Raw genomic sequence first — 15,524 nt, 5'->3', positions numbered from 1 at the left:
AATGGTGAACTAATTAATCAGTGCGAACCAGCCAGTGACACTGAAATGTAGGTAATATTTTTCCGAAGCAAGATTTTGGTTAACTAAATACAGTGACGAGCCAGCAGCCTAACATAGAAACTTGTGTACCGTAGGCAGACGCTTTATGCATTGTGCCGCTGGCCCTGCTGGAGAATGAGTGACGCACCATATTTTAATTGTCAAATTGACAGAGCAAGCAATGCAAACTTGAAGTGTATTCAATGTTTAAAAAGGCTTCTCAAGTTTGTCATTCAAACTTGAAAAAAGCACACTTGATTTGGCCTAACTAATATTTTATCAACCCCAATCAAAAAAAGTTTGTTTGATTTATAATCTACATAATAAGTCACATTTCCAGTTGCTGAGGGATTCTTGTTCTGTGAAAGTGGCTCAAATTCAGATGTGGGATCTGTAGTTAAACAAGTACCTGCCAAATGAGAAGATATGAGTTCCCATACCGGGAGTTGAACCCGGGCCACCTGGGTGAAAACCAGGAATCCTAACCGCTAGACCATATGGGAAGATGCTACAGAATCAAAAACTTTACAGGCACATTGATAAAGGTCAATAAAACGTTGGTTTGCATTATGTCTGTTTTTGAAATTAAAAGCTCCATCGTTGCCTGCACCGAAAATTGACGTCCCTGCCTTTGAAGCAATGTGGAAATTAAAAGTTCTATAATTATTTTCAGAACTTCTGAATTTGTCTCTCACCTGTGGCACTTCTGCTCGCTCTTTTCTCAGTAAGGTTGCGGAAAAGTCCCATATAAAAACAGTCTAGAATGTGTTTTTCACATGACGTTTTAGCCTAAACGGTGAACTAATTAATCAGTGCGAACCAGCCAGTGACACTGAAATGTAGGTAATATTTTTTGAAGCAAGATTTTGGTTAACTAAATACAGTGACGAGCCAGCAGCCTAACATAGAAACTTGTGTACCGTAGGCAGACGCTTTATGCATTGTGCCGCTGGCCCTGCTGGAGAATGAGTGACGCACCATATTTTAATTGTCAAATTGACAGAGCAAGCAATGCAAACTTGAAGTGTATTCAATGTTTAAAAAGGCTTCTCAAGTTTGTCATTCAAACTTGAAAAAAGCACACTTGATTTGGCCTAACTAATATTTTATCAACCCCAATCAAAAAAAGTTTGTTTGATTTATAATCTACATAATAAGTCACATTTCCAGTTGCTGAGGGATTCTTGATCTGTGAAAGTGGCTCAAATTCAGATGTGGGATCTGAAGTTAAACAAGTACCTGCCAAATGACAAGATATGAGTTCCCATACCGGGAGTTGAACCCGGGCCACCTGGGTGAAAACCAGGAATCCTAACCGCTAGACCAAATGGGAAGATGCTATAGTACAAAAAACTTTATAGACACATTGATAAAGGTCAATAAAACGCTGGTTTGCATTATGTCTGTTGTTGAAATTAAAAGCTCCATCGTTGCCTGCACTGAAAATTGACGTCCCTGCCTTTGAAGCAATGTGGAAATTAAAAGTTCTATAATTATTTTCAGAACTTCTGGCTTTGTCTCTCACCTGTGGCACTTCTGCTCGCTCTTTTCTCAGTAAGGTTGCGGAAAAGTCCCATATAAAAACAGTCTAGAATGTGTTTTTCACATGACGTTTTAGCCTAAATGGTGAACTAATTAATCAGTGCGAACCAGCCAGTGACACTGAAATGTAGGTAATATTTTTTGAAGCAAGATTTTGGTTAACTAAATACAGTGACGAGCCAGCAGCCTAACATAGAAACTTGTGTACCGTAGGCAGACGCTTTATGCATTGTGCCGCTGGCCCTGCTGGAGAATGAGTGACGCACCATATTTTAATTGTCAAATTGACAGAGCAAGCAATGCAAACTTGAAGTGTATTCAATGTTTAAAAAGGCTTCTCAAGTTTGTCATTCAAACTTGAAAAAAGCACACTTGATTTGGCCTAACTAATATTTTATCAACCCCAATCAAAAAAAGTTTGTTTGATTTATAATCTACATAATAAGTCACATTTCCAGTTGCTGAGGGATTCTTGATCTGTGAAAGTGGCTCAAATTCAGATGTGGGATCTGAAGTTAAACAAGTACCTGCCAAATGACAAGATATGAGTTCCCATACCGGGAGTTGAACCCGGGCCACCTGGGTGAAAACCAGGAATCCTAACCGCTAGACCATATGGGAAGATGCTACAGTACAATAAACTTTACGGGCACATTGATAAAGGTCAATAAAACGCTGGTTTGCATTATGTCTGTTGTGAAATTAAAAGCTCCATCGTTGCCTGCACCGAAAATTGACGTCCCTGCCTTTGAAGCAATGTGGAAATTAAAAGTTCTATAATTATTTTCAGAACTTCTGGCTTTGTCTCTCACCTGTGGCACTTCTGCTCGCTCTTTTCTCAGTAAGGTTGCGGAAAAGTCCCATATAAAAACAGTCTAGGATGTGTTTTTCACATGACGTTTTAGCCTAAATGGTGAACTAATTAATCAGTGCGAACCAGCCAGTGACACTGAAATGTAGGTAATATTTTTTGAAGCAAGATTTTGGTTAACTAAATACAGTGACGAGCCAGCAGCCTAACATAGAAACTTGTGTACCGTAGGCAGACGCTTTATGCATTGTGCCGCTGGCCCTGCTGGAGAATGAGTGACGCACCATATTTTAATTGTCAAATTGACAGAGCAAGCAATGCAAACTTGAAGTGTATTCAATGTTTAAAAAGGCTTCTCAAGTTTGTCATTCAAACTTGAAAAAAGCACACTTGATTTGGCCTAACTAATATTTTATCAACCCCAATCAAAAAAAGTTTGTTTGATTTATAATCTACATAATAAGTCACATTTCCAGTTGCTGAGGGATTCTTGATCTGTGAAAGTGGCTCAAATTCAGATGTGGGATCTGAAGTTAAACAAGTACCTGCCAAATGACAAGATATGAGTTCCCATACCGGGAGTTGAACCCGGGCCACCTGGGTGAAAACCAGGAATCCTAACCGCTAGACCATATGGGAAGATGCTACAGTACAATAAACTTTACAGGCACATTGATAAAGGTCAATAAAACGCTGGTTTGCATTATGTCTGTTGTTGAAATTAAATGCTCCATCGTTGCCTGCACCGAAAATTGACGTCCCTGCCTTTGAAGCAATGTGGAAATTAAAAGTTCTATAATTATTTTCAGAACTTCTGGCTTTGTCTCTCACCTGTGGCACTTCTGCTCGCTCTTTTCTCAGTAAGGTTGCGGAAAAGTCCCATATAAAAACAGTCTAGAATGTGTTTTTCACATGACGTTTTAGCCTAAATGGTGAACTAATTAATCAGTGCGAACCAGCCAGTGACACTGAAATGTAGGTAATATTTTTCGAAGCAAGATTTTGGTTAACTAAATACAGTGACGAGCCAGCAGCCTAACATAGAAACTTGTGTACCGTAGGCAGACGCTTTATGCATTGTGCCGCTGGCCCTGCTGGAGAATGAGTGACGCACCATATTTTAATTGTCAAATTGACAGAGCAAGCAATGCAAACTTGAAGTGTATTCAATGTTTAAAAAGGCTTCTCAAGTTTGTCATTCAAACTTGAAAAAAGCACACTTGATTTGGCCTAACTAATATTTTATCAACCCCAATCAAAAAAAGTTTGTTTGATTTATAATCTACATAATAAGTCACATTTCCAGTTGCTGAGGGATTCTTGATCTGTGAAAGTGGCTCAAATTCAGATGTGGGATCTGAAGTTAAACAAGTACCTGCCAAATGACAAGATATGAGTTCCCATACCGGGAGATGAACCCGGGCCACCTGGGTGAAAACCAGGAATCCTAACCGCTAGACCACATGGGAAGATGCTACGGTACAAAAAACTTTACAGGCACATTGATAAAGGTCAATAAAACGATGGTTTGCATTATGTCTGTTGTTGAAATTAAAAGCTCCATCGTTGCCGGCACCGAAAATTGACGTCCCTGCCTTTGAAGCAATGTGGAAATTAAAAGTTCTATAATTATTTTCAGAACTTCTGGCTTTGTCTCTCACCTGTGGCACTTCTGCTCGCTCTTTTCTCAGTAAGGTTGCGGAAAAGTCCCATATAAAAACAGTCTAGAATGTGTTTTTCACATGACGTTTTAGCCTAAACGGTGAACTAATTAATCAGTGCGAACCAGCCAGTGACACTGAAATGTAGGTAATATTTTTTGAAGCAAGATTTTGGTTAACTAAATACAGTGACGAGCCAGCAGCCTAACATAGAAACTTGTGTACCGTAGGCAGACGCTTTATGCATTGTGCCGCTGGCCCTGCTGGAGAATGAGTGACGCACCATATTTTAATTGTCAAATTGACAGAGCAAGCAATGCAAACTTGAAGTGTATTCAATGTTTAAAAAGGCTTCTCAAGTTTGTCATTCAAACTTGAAAAAAGCACACTTGATTTGGCCTAACTAATATTTTATCAACCCCAATCAAAAAAAGTTTGTTTGATTTATAATCTACATAATAAGTCACATTTCCAGTTGCTGAGGGATTCTTGTTCTGTGAAAGTGGCTCAAATTCAGATGTGGGATCTGAAGTTAAACAAGTACCTGCCAAATGACAAGATATGAGTTCCCATACCGGGAGATGAACCCGGGCCACCTGGGTGAAAACCAGGAATCCTAACCGCTAGACCATATGGGAAGATGCTACAGTACAATAAACTTTACAGACACATTGATAAAGGTCAATAAAACGCTGGTTTGCATTATGTCTGTTGTTGAAATTAATTGCTCCATCGTTGCCGGCACCGAAAATTGACGTCCCTGCCTTTGAAGCAATGTGGAAATTAAAAGTTCTATAATTATTTTCAGAACTTCTGGCTTTGTCTCTCACCTGTGGCACTTCTGCTCGCTCTTTTCTCAGTAAGGTTGCGGAAAAGTCCCATATAAAAACAGTCTAGAATGTGTTTTTCACATGACGTTTTAGCCTAAATGGTGAACTAATTAATCAGTGCGAACCAGCCAGTGACACTGAAATGTAGGTAATATTTTTCGAAGCAAGATTTTGGTTAACTAAATACAGTGACGAGCCAGCAGCCTAACATAGAAACTTGTGTACCGTAGGCAGACGCTTTATGCATTGTGCCGCTGGCCCTGCTGGAGAATGAGTGACGCACCATATTTTAATTGTCAAATTGACAGAGCAAGCAATGCAAACTTGAAGTGTATTCAATGTTTAAAAGGCTTCTCAAGTTTGTCATTCAAACTTGAAAAAAGCACACTTGATTTGGCCTAACTAATATTTTATCAACCCCAATCAAAAAAAGTTTGTTTGATTTATAATCTACATAATAAGTCACATTTCCAGTTGCTGAGGGATTCTTGTTCTGTGAAAGTGGCTCAAATTCAGATGTGGGATCTGAAGTTAAACAAGTACCTGCCAAATGACAAGATATGAGTTCCCATACCGGGAGATGAACCCGGGCCACCTGGGTGAAAACCAGGAATCCTAACCGCTAGACCATATGGGAAGATGCTACAGTACAAAAAACTTTACAGACACATTGATAAAGGTCAATAAAACGCTGGTTTGCATTATGTCTGTTGTTGAAATTAAAAGCTCCATCGTTGCCTGCACCGAAAATTGACGTCCCTGCCTTTGAAGCAATGTGGAAATTAAAAGTTCTATAATTATTTTCAGAACTTCTGGCTTTGTCTCTCACCTGTGGCACTTCTGCTCGCTCTTTTCTCAGTAAGGTTGCGGAAAAGTCCCATATAAAAACAGTCTAGAATGTGTTTTTCACATGACGTTTTAGCCTAAATGGTGAACTAATTAATCAGTGCGAACCAGCCAGTGACACTGAAATGTAGGTAATATTTTTCGAAGCAAGATTTTGGTTAACTAAATACAGTGACGAGCCAGCAGCCTAACATAGAAACTTGTGTACCGTAGGCAGACGCTTTATGCATTGTGCCGCTGGCCCTGCTGGAGAATGAGTGACGCACCATATTTTAATTGTCAAATTGACAGAGCAAGCAATGCAAACTTGAAGTGTATTCAATGTTTAAAAAGGCTTCTCAAGTTTGTCATTCAAACTTGAAAAAAGCACACTTGATTTGGCCTAACTAATATTTTATCAACCCCAATCAAAAAAAGTTTGTTTGATTTATAATCTACATAATAAGTCACATTTCCAGTTGCTGAGGGATTCTTGTTCTGTGAAAGTGGCTCAAATTCAGATGTGGGATCTGAAGTTAAACAAGTACCTGCCAAATGACAAGATATGAGTTCCCATACCGGGAGATGAACCCGGGCCACCTGGGTGAAAACCAGGAATCATAACCGCTAGACCACATGGGAAGATGCTACAGTACAAAAAACTTTACAGGCACATTGATAAAGGTCAATAAAACGATGGTTTGCATTATGTCTGTTGTTGAAATTAAAAGCTCCATCATTGCCTGCACCGAAAATTGACGTCCCTGCCTTTGAAGCAATGTGGAAATTAAAAGTTCTATAATGATTTTCAGAACTTCTGGCTTTGTCTCTCACCTGTGGCACTTCTGCTCGCTCTTTTCTCAGTAAGGTTGCGGAAAAGTCCCATATAAAAACAGTCTAGAATGTGTTTTTCACATGACGTTTTAGCCTAAACGGTGAACTAATTAATCAGTGCGAACCAGCCAGTGACACTGAAATGTAGGTAATATTTTTTGAAGCAAGATTTTGGTTAACTAAATACAGTGACGAGCCAGCAGCCTAACATAGAAACGTGTGTACCGTAGGCAGACGCTTTATGCATTGTGCCGCTGGCCCTGCTGGAGAATGAGTGACGCACCATATTTTAATTGTCAAATTGACAGAGCAAGCAATGCAAACTTGAAGTGTATTCAATGTTTAAAAGGCTTCTCAAGTTTGTCATTCAAACTTGAAAAAAGCACACTTGATTTGGCCTAACTAATATTTTATCAACCCCAATCAAAAAAAGTTTGTTTGATTTATAATCTACATAATAAGTCTCATTTCCAGTTGCTGAGGGATTCTTGTTCTGTGAAAGTGGCTCAAATTCAGATGTGGGATCTGAAGTTAAACAAGTACCTGCCAAATGACAAGATATGAGTTCCCATACCGGGAGATGAACCCGGGCCACCTGGGTGAAAACCAGGAATCCTAACCGCTAGACCATATGGGAAGATGCTACAGTACAATAAACTTTACAGGCACATTGATAAAGGTCAATAAAACGCTGGTTTGCATTATGTCTGTTGTTGAAATTAATTGCTCCATCGTTGCCTGCACTGAAAATTGACGTCCCTGCCTTTGAAGCAATGTGGAAATTAAAAGTTCTATAATTATTTTCAGAACTTCTGGCTTTGTCTCTCACCTGTGGCACTTCTGCTCGCTCTTTTCTCAGTAAGGTTGCGGAAAAGTCCCATATAAAAACAGTCTAGAATGTGTTTTTCACATGACGTTTTAGCCTAAATGGTGAACTAATTAATCAGTGCGAACCAGCCAGTGACACTGAAATGTAGGTAATATTTTTTGAAGCAAGATTTTGGTTAACTAAATACAGTGACGAGCCAGCAGCCTAACATAGAAACTTGTGTACCGTAGGCAGACGCTTTATGCATTGTGCCGCTGGCCCTGCTGGAGAATGAGTGACGCACCATATTTTAATTGTCAAATTGACAGAGCAAGCAATGCAAACTTGAAGTGTATTCAATGTTTAAAAAGGCTTCTCAAGTTTGTCATTCAAACTTGAAAAAAGCACACTTGATTTGGCCTAACTAATATTTTATCAACCCCAATCAAAAAAAGTTTGTTTGATTTATAATCTACATAATAAGTCACATTTCCAGTTGCTGAGGGATTCTTGATCTGTGAAAGTGGCTCAAATTCAGATGTGGGATCTGAAGTTAAACAAGTACCTGCCAAATGACAAGATATGAGTTCCCATACCGGGAGTTGAACCCGGGCCACCTGGGTGAAAACCAGGAATCCTAACCGCTAGACCATATGGGAAGATGCTACAGTACAATAAACTTTACAGGCACATTGATAAAGGTCAATAAAACGCTGGTTTGCATTATGTCTGTTGTTGAAATTAATTGCTCCATCGTTGCCGGCACCGAAAATTGACGTCCCTGCCTTTGAAGCAATGTGGAAATTAAAAGTTCTATAATTATTTTCAGAACTTCTGGCTTTGTCTCTCACCTGTGGCACTTCTGCTCGCTCTTTTCTCAGTAAGGTTGCGGAAAAGTCCCATATAAAAACAGTCTAGAATGTGTTTTTCACATGACGTTTTAGCCTAAATGGTGAACTAATTAATCAGTGCGAACCAGCCAGTGACACTGAAATGTAGGTAATATTTTTTGAAGCAAGATTTTGGTTAACTAAATACAGTGACGAGCCAGCAGCCTAACATAGAAACTTGTGTACCGTAGGCAGACGCTTTATGCATTGTGCCGCTGGCCCTGCTGGAGAATGAGTGACGCACCATATTTTAATTGTCAAATTGACAGAGCAAGCAATGCAAACTTGAAGTGTATTCAATGTTTAAAAGCTTCTCAAGTTTGTCATTCAAACTTGAAAAAAGCACACTTGATTTGGCCTAACTAATATTTTATCAACCCCAATCAAAAAAAGTTTGTTTGATTTATAATCTACATAATAAGTCACATTTCCAGTTGCTGAGGGATTCTTGATCTGTGAAAGTGGCTCAAATTCAGATGTGGGATCTGAAGTTAAACAAGTACCTGCCAAATGACAAGATATGAGTTCCCATACCGGGAGATGAACCCGGGCCACCTGGGTGAAAACCAGGAATCCTAACCGCTAGACCATATGGGAAGATGCTACAGTACAATAAACTTTACAGGCACATTGATAAAGGTCAATAAAACGCTGGTTTGCATTATGTCTGTTGTTGAAATTAATTGCTCCATCGTTGCCGGCACCGAAAATTGACGTCCCTGCCTTTGAAGCAATGTGGAAATTAAAAGTTCTATAATTATTTTCAGAACTTCTGGCTTTGTCTCTCACCTGTGGCACTTCTGCTCGCTCTTTTCTCAGTAAGGTTGCGGAAAAGTCCCATATAAAAAGAGTCTAGAATGTGTTTTTCACATGACGTTTTAGCCTAAATGGTGAACTAATTAATCAGTGCGAACCAGCCAGTGACACTGAAATGTAGGTAATATTTTTCAAAGCAAGATTTTGGTTAACTAAATACAGTGACAAGCCAGCAGCCTAACATAGAAACTTGTGTACCGTAGGCAGACGCTTTATGCATTGTGCCGCTGGCCCTGCTGGAGAATGAGTGACGCACCATATTTTAATTGTCAAATTGACAGAGCAAGCAATGCAAACTTGAAGTGTATTCAATGTTTAAAAAGGCTTATCAAGTTTGTCATTCAAACTTGAAAAAAGCACACTTGATTTGGCCTAACTAATATTTTATCAACCCCAATCAAAAAAAGTTTGTTTGATTTATAATCTACATAATAAGTCACATTTCCAGTTGCTGAGGGATTCTTGTTCTGTGAAAGTGGCTCAAATTCAGATGTGGGATCTGAAGTTAAACAACTACCTGCCAAATGACAAGATATGAGTTCCCATACCGGGAGTTGAACCCGGGCCACCTGGGTGAAAACCAGGAATCCTAACCGCTAGACCATATGGGAAGATGCTACAGTACAATAAACTTTACAGGCACATTGATAAAGGTCAATAAAACGCTGGTTTGCATTATGTCTGTTGTTGAAATTAATAGCTCCATCGTTGCCTGCACCGAAAATTGACGTCCCTGCCTTTGAAGCAATGTGGAAATTAAAAGTTCTATAATTATTTTCAGAACTTCTGGCTTTGTCTCTCACCTGTGGCACTTCTGCTCGCTCTTTTCTCAGTAAGGTTGCGGAAAAGTCCCATATAAAAACAGTCTAGAATGTGTTTTTCACATGACGTTTTAGCCTAAATGGTGAACTAATTAATCAGTGCGAACCAGCCAGTGACACTGAAATGTAGGTAATATTTTTCGAAGCAAGATTTTGGTTAACTAAATACAGTGACGAGCCAGCAGCCTAACATAGAAACTTGTGTACCGTAGGCAGACGCTTTATGCATTGTGCCGCTGGCCCTGCTGGAGAATGAGTGACGCACCATATTTTAATTGTCAAATTGACAGAGCAAGCGATGCAAACTTGAAGTGTATTCAATGTTTAAAAGGCTTCTCAAGTTTGTCATTTAAACTTGAAAAAAGCACACTTGATTTGGCCTAACTAATATTTTATCAACCCCAATCAAAAAAAGTTTGTTTGATTTATAATCTACATAATAAGTCACATTTCCAGTTGCTGAGGGATTCTTGTTCTGTGAAAGTGGCTCAAATTCAGATGTGGGATCTGTAGTTAAACAAGTACCTGCCAAATGAGAAGATATGAGTTCCCATACCGGGAGTTGAACCCGGGCCACCTGGGTGAAAACCAGGAATCCTAACCGCTAGACCATATGGGAAGATGCTACAGTATCAAAAACTTTACAGACACATTGATAAAGGTCAATAAAACGTTGGTTTGCATTATGTCTGTTTTTGAAATTAAATGCTCCATCGTTGCCGGCACCGAAAATTGACGTCCCTGCCTTTGAAGCAATGTGGAAATTAAAAGTTCTATAATTATTTTCAGAACTTCTGGCTTTGTCTCTCACCTGTGGCACTTCTGCTCGCTCTTTTCTCAGTAAGGTTGCGGAAAAGTCCCATATAAAAACAGTCTAGAATGTGTTTTTCACATGACGTTTTAGCCTAAATGGTGAACTAATTAATCAGTGCGAACCAGCCAGTGACACTGAAATGTAGGTAATATTTTTTCGAAGCAAGATTTTGGTTAACTAAATACAGTGACGAGCCAGCAGCCTAACATAGAAACTTGTGTACCGTAGGCAGACGCTTTATGCATTGTGCCGCTGGCCCTGCTGGAGAATGAGTGACGCACCATATTTTAATTGTCAAATTGACAGAGCAAGCAATGCAAACTTGAAGTGTATTCAATGTTTAAAAAGGCTTCTCAAGTTTGTCATTCAAACTTGAAAAAAGCACACTTGATTTGGCCTAACTAATATTTTATCAACCCCAATCAAAAAAAGTTTGTTTGATTTATAATCTACATAATAAGTCACATTTCCAGTTGCTGAGGGATTCTTGATCTGTGAAAGTGGCTCAAATTCAGATGTGGGATCTGAAGTTAAACAAGTACCTGCCAAATGACAAGATATGAGTTCCCATACCGGGAGATGAACCCGGGCCACCTGGGTGAAAACCAGGAATCCTAACCGCTAGACCATATGGGAAGATGCTACAGTACAAAAAACTTTACAGGCACATTGATAAAGGTCAATAAAACGCTGGTTTGCATTATGTCTGTTGTTGAAATTAATTGCTCCATCGTTGCCGGCACCGAAAATTGACGTCCCTGCCTTTGAAGCAATGTGGAAATTAAAAGTTCTATAATTATTTTCAGAACTTCTGGCTTTGTCTCTCACCTGTGGCACTTCTGCTCGCTCTTTTCTCAGTAAGGTTGCGGAAAAGTCCCATATAAAAACAGTCTAGAATGTGTTTTTCACATGACGTTTTAGCCTAAATGGTGAACTAATTAATCAGTGCGAACCAGCCAGTGACACTGAAATGTATGTAATATTTTTCAAGCAAGATTTTGGTTAACTAAATACAGTGACGAGCCAGCAGCCTAACATAGAAACTTGTGTACCGTAGGCAGACGCTTTATGCATTGTGCCGCTGGCCCTGCTGGAGAATGAGTGACGCACCATATTTTAATTGTCAAATTGACAGAGCAAGCAATGCAAACTTGAAGTGTATTCAATGTTTAAAAGGCTTCTCAAGTTTGTCATTCAAACTTGAAAAAAGCACACTTGATTTGGCCTAACTAATATTTTATCAACCCCAATCAAAAAAAGTTTGTTTGATTTATAATCTACATAATAAGTCACATTTCCAGTTGCTGAGGGATTCTTGTTCTGTGAAAGTGGCTCAAATTCAGATGTGGGATCTGAAGTTAAACAAGTACCTGCCAAATGACAAGATATGAGTTCCCATACCGGGAGATGAACCCGGGCCACCTGGGTGAAAACCAGGAATCCTAACCGCTAGACCATATGGGAAGATGCTACGGTACAATAAACTTTACAGGCACATTGATAAAGGTCAATAAAACGCTGGTTTGCATTATGTCTGTTGTTGAAATTAAATGCTCCATCGTTGCCGGCACCGAAAATTGACGTCCCTGCCTTTGAAGCAATGTGGAAATTAAAAGTTCTATAATTATTTTCAGAACTTCTGGCTTTGTCTCTCACCTGTGGCACTTCTGCTCGCTCTTTTCTCAGTAAGGTTGCGGAAAAGTCCCATATAAAAACAGTCTAGAATGTGTTTTTCACATGACGTTTTAGCCTAAACGGTGAACTAATTAATCAGTGCGAACCAGCCAGTGACACTGAAATGTATGTAATATTTTTTCGAAGCAAGATTTTGGTTAACTAAATACAGTGACGAGCCAGCAGCCTAACATAGAAACTTGTGTACCGTAGGCAGACGCTTTATGCATTGTGCCGCTGGCCCTGCTGGAGAATGAGTGACGCACCATATTTTAATTGTCAAATTGACAGAGCAAGCAATGCAAACTTGAAGTGTATTCAATGTTTAAAAAGGCTTCTCAAGTTTGTCATTTAAACTTGAAAAAAGCACACTTGATTTGGCCTAACTAATATTTTATCAACCCCAATCAAAAAAAGTTTGTTTGATTTATAATCTACATAATAAGTCACATTTCCAGTTGCTGAGGGATTCTTGTTCTGTGAAAGTGGCTCAAATTCAGATGTGGGATCTGAAGTTAAACAAGTACCTGCCAAATGACAAGATATGAGTTCCCATACCGGGAGTTGAACCCGGGCCACCTGGGTGAAAACCAGGAATCCTAACCGCTAGACCATATGGGAAGATGCTACGGTACAATAAACTTTACAGGCACATTGATAAAGGTCAATAAAACGCTGGTTTGCATTATGTCTGTTGTTGAAATTAATTGCTCCATCGTTGCCGGCACCGAAAATTGACGTCCCTGCCTTTGAAGCAATGTGGAAATTAAAAGTTCTATAATTATTTTCAGAACTTCTGGCTTTGTCTCTCACCTGTGGCACTTCTGCTCGCTCTTTTCTCAGTAAGGTTGCGGAAAAGTCCCATATAAAAACAGTCTAGAATGTGTTTTTCACATGACGTTTTAGCCTAGACGGTGAACTAATTAATCTGTGCGAACCAGCCAGTGACACTGAAATGTATGTAATATTTTTTCAGAAGCAAGATTTTGGTTAACTAAATACAGTGACGAGCCAGCAGCCTAACATAGAAACTTGTGTACCGTAGGCAGACGCTTTATGCATTGTGCCGCTGGCCCTGCTGGAGAATGAGTGACGCACCATATTTTAATTGTCAAATTGACAGAGCAAGCAATGCAAACTTGAAGTGTATTCAATGTTTAAAAAGGCTTCTCAAGTTTGTCATTCAAACTTGAAAAAAGCACACTTGATTTGGCCTAACTAATATTTTATCAACCCCAATCAAAAAAAGTTTGTTTGATTTATAATCTACATAATAAGTCACATTTCCAGTTGCTGAGGGATTCTTGTTCTGTGAAAGTGGCTCAAATTCAGATGTGGGATCTGAAGTTAAACAAGTACCTGCCAAATGACAAGATATGAGTTCCCATACCGGGAGATGAACCCGGGCCACCTGGGTGAAAACCAGGAATCCTAACCGCTAGACCATATGGGAAGATGCTACGGTACAATAAACTTTACAGGCACATTGATAAAGGTCAATACAACGCTGGTTTGCATTATGTCTGTTGTTGAAATTAAATGCTCCATCGTTGCCGGCACCGAAAATTGACGTCCCTGCCTTTGAAGCAATGTGGAAATTAAAAGTTCTATAATTATTTTCAGAACTTCTGGCTTTGTCTCTCACCTGTGGCACTTCTGCTCGCTCTTTTCTCAGTAAGGTTGCGGAAAAGTCCCATATAAAAACAGTCTAGAATGTGTTTTTCACATGACGTTTTAGCCTAAACGGTGAACTAATTAATCTGTGCGAACCAGCCAGTGACACTGAAATGTATGTAATATTTTTTCAGAGCAAGATTTTGGTTAACTAAATACAGTGACGAGCCAGCAGCCTAACATAGAAACTTGTGTACCGTAGGCAGACGCTTTATGCATTGTGCCGCTGGCCCTGCTGGAGAATGAGTGACGCACCATATTTTAATTGTCAAATTGACAGAGCAAGCGATGCAAACTTGAAGTGTTTTCAATGTTTAAAAAGGCTTTTCAAGTTTGTCATTTAAACTTGAAAAAAGCACACTTGATTTGGCCTAACTAATATTTTATCAACCCCAATCAAAAAAAAGTTTGTTTGATTTATAATCTACATAATAAGTCACATTTCCAGTTGCTGAGGGATTCTTGTTCTGTGAAAGTGGCTCAAATTCAGATGTGGGATCTGAAGTTAAACAAGTACCTGCCAAATGACAAGATATGAGTTCCCATACCGGGAGATGAACCCGGGCCACCTGGGTGAAAACCAGGAATCCTAACCGCTAGACCATATGGGAAGATGCTACGGTACAATAAACTTTACAGGCACATTGATAAAGGTCAATACAACGCTGGTTTGCATTATGTCTGTTGTTGAAATTAATTGCTCCATCGTTGCCTGCACCGAAAATTGACGTCCCTGCCTTTGAAGCAATGTGGAAATTAAAAGTTCTATAATTATTTTCAGAACTTCTGGCTTTGTCTCTCACCTGTGGCACTTCTGCTCGCTCTTTTCTCAGTACGGTTGCGGAAAAGTCCCATATAAAAACAGTCTAGAATGTGTTTTTCACATGACGTTTTAGCCTAAACGGTGAACTAATTAATCAGTGCGAACCAGCCAGTGACACTGAAATGTATGTAATATTTTTCAGAGCAAGATTTTGGTTAACTAAATACAGTGACGAGCCAGCAGCCTAACATAGAAACTTGTGTACCATAGGCAGACGCTTTATGCATTGTGCTGCTGGCCCTGCTGGAGAATGAGTGACGCACCATATTTTAATTGTCAAATTGACAGAGCAAGCGATGCAAACTTGAAGTGTATTCAATGTTTAAAAAGGCTTATCAAGTTTGTCATTCAAACTTGAAAAAAGCACACTTGATTTGGCCTAACTAATATTTTATCAACCCCAATCAAAAAAAGTTTGTTTGATTTATAATCTACATAATAAGTCACATTTCCAGTTGCTGAGGGATTCTTGTTCTGTGAAAGTGGCTCAAATTCAGATGTGGGATCTGAAGTTAAACAAGTACCTGCCAAATGACAAGATATGAGTTCCCATACCGGGAGATGAACCCGGGCCACCTGGGTGAAAACCAGGAATCCTAACCGCTAGACCATATGGGAAGATGCTACGGTACAATAAACTTTACAGGCACATTGATAAAGGT

The 15,524-nt window shown here is 39.4% G+C and overlaps 19 non-coding genes across 19 annotated transcripts; all 19 read right to left on the bottom strand.

Annotated features, from left to right (window-relative positions):
• Positions 1-470: 470 nt before the first annotated feature.
• trnae-uuc lies at positions 471-542 on the bottom strand. The gene has a single exon. It is a non-coding gene; the product is annotated as a tRNA-Glu (tRNA).
• A 758-nt stretch (positions 543-1,300) lies between these two features.
• On the bottom strand, positions 1,301-1,372 carry trnae-uuc. Its single transcript has one exon. It is a non-coding gene; the product is annotated as a tRNA-Glu (tRNA).
• Positions 1,373-2,130: 758 nt separating this feature from the next.
• On the bottom strand, positions 2,131-2,202 carry trnae-uuc. The gene has a single exon. It is a non-coding gene; the product is annotated as a tRNA-Glu (tRNA).
• Positions 2,203-2,959: 757 nt separating this feature from the next.
• trnae-uuc lies at positions 2,960-3,031 on the bottom strand. Its single transcript has one exon. It is a non-coding gene; the product is annotated as a tRNA-Glu (tRNA).
• Positions 3,032-3,789: 758 nt separating this feature from the next.
• On the bottom strand, positions 3,790-3,861 carry trnae-uuc. Its single transcript has one exon. It is a non-coding gene; the product is annotated as a tRNA-Glu (tRNA).
• Positions 3,862-4,619: 758 nt separating this feature from the next.
• Positions 4,620-4,691, bottom strand: trnae-uuc. Its single transcript has one exon. It is a non-coding gene; the product is annotated as a tRNA-Glu (tRNA).
• Positions 4,692-5,448: 757 nt separating this feature from the next.
• On the bottom strand, positions 5,449-5,520 carry trnae-uuc. The gene has a single exon. It is a non-coding gene; the product is annotated as a tRNA-Glu (tRNA).
• Positions 5,521-6,278: 758 nt separating this feature from the next.
• Positions 6,279-6,350, bottom strand: trnae-uuc. Its single transcript has one exon. It is a non-coding gene; the product is annotated as a tRNA-Glu (tRNA).
• Positions 6,351-7,107: 757 nt separating this feature from the next.
• trnae-uuc lies at positions 7,108-7,179 on the bottom strand. The gene has a single exon. It is a non-coding gene; the product is annotated as a tRNA-Glu (tRNA).
• A 758-nt stretch (positions 7,180-7,937) lies between these two features.
• trnae-uuc lies at positions 7,938-8,009 on the bottom strand. The gene has a single exon. It is a non-coding gene; the product is annotated as a tRNA-Glu (tRNA).
• A 756-nt stretch (positions 8,010-8,765) lies between these two features.
• Positions 8,766-8,837, bottom strand: trnae-uuc. Its single transcript has one exon. It is a non-coding gene; the product is annotated as a tRNA-Glu (tRNA).
• Positions 8,838-9,595: 758 nt separating this feature from the next.
• trnae-uuc lies at positions 9,596-9,667 on the bottom strand. The gene has a single exon. It is a non-coding gene; the product is annotated as a tRNA-Glu (tRNA).
• Positions 9,668-10,424: 757 nt separating this feature from the next.
• Positions 10,425-10,496, bottom strand: trnae-uuc. The gene has a single exon. It is a non-coding gene; the product is annotated as a tRNA-Glu (tRNA).
• Positions 10,497-11,255: 759 nt separating this feature from the next.
• trnae-uuc lies at positions 11,256-11,327 on the bottom strand. The gene has a single exon. It is a non-coding gene; the product is annotated as a tRNA-Glu (tRNA).
• A 756-nt stretch (positions 11,328-12,083) lies between these two features.
• Positions 12,084-12,155, bottom strand: trnae-uuc. Its single transcript has one exon. It is a non-coding gene; the product is annotated as a tRNA-Glu (tRNA).
• A 759-nt stretch (positions 12,156-12,914) lies between these two features.
• trnae-uuc lies at positions 12,915-12,986 on the bottom strand. Its single transcript has one exon. It is a non-coding gene; the product is annotated as a tRNA-Glu (tRNA).
• Positions 12,987-13,746: 760 nt separating this feature from the next.
• Positions 13,747-13,818, bottom strand: trnae-uuc. Its single transcript has one exon. It is a non-coding gene; the product is annotated as a tRNA-Glu (tRNA).
• A 760-nt stretch (positions 13,819-14,578) lies between these two features.
• On the bottom strand, positions 14,579-14,650 carry trnae-uuc. Its single transcript has one exon. It is a non-coding gene; the product is annotated as a tRNA-Glu (tRNA).
• A 758-nt stretch (positions 14,651-15,408) lies between these two features.
• trnae-uuc lies at positions 15,409-15,480 on the bottom strand. Its single transcript has one exon. It is a non-coding gene; the product is annotated as a tRNA-Glu (tRNA).
• Between the last annotated feature and the right edge of the window lie 44 nt (positions 15,481-15,524).

Source organism: Coregonus clupeaformis, unplaced genomic scaffold (assembly GCF_020615455.1).
Source record: "Coregonus clupeaformis isolate EN_2021a unplaced genomic scaffold, ASM2061545v1 scaf2428, whole genome shotgun sequence".
NCBI classification, from domain to species: Eukaryota; Metazoa; Chordata; class Actinopteri; order Salmoniformes; family Salmonidae; genus Coregonus; species Coregonus clupeaformis.
The sequence above is the reverse complement of the archived record's forward strand: the minus strand, read 5'-3'. Positions and strand labels throughout refer to the sequence as shown.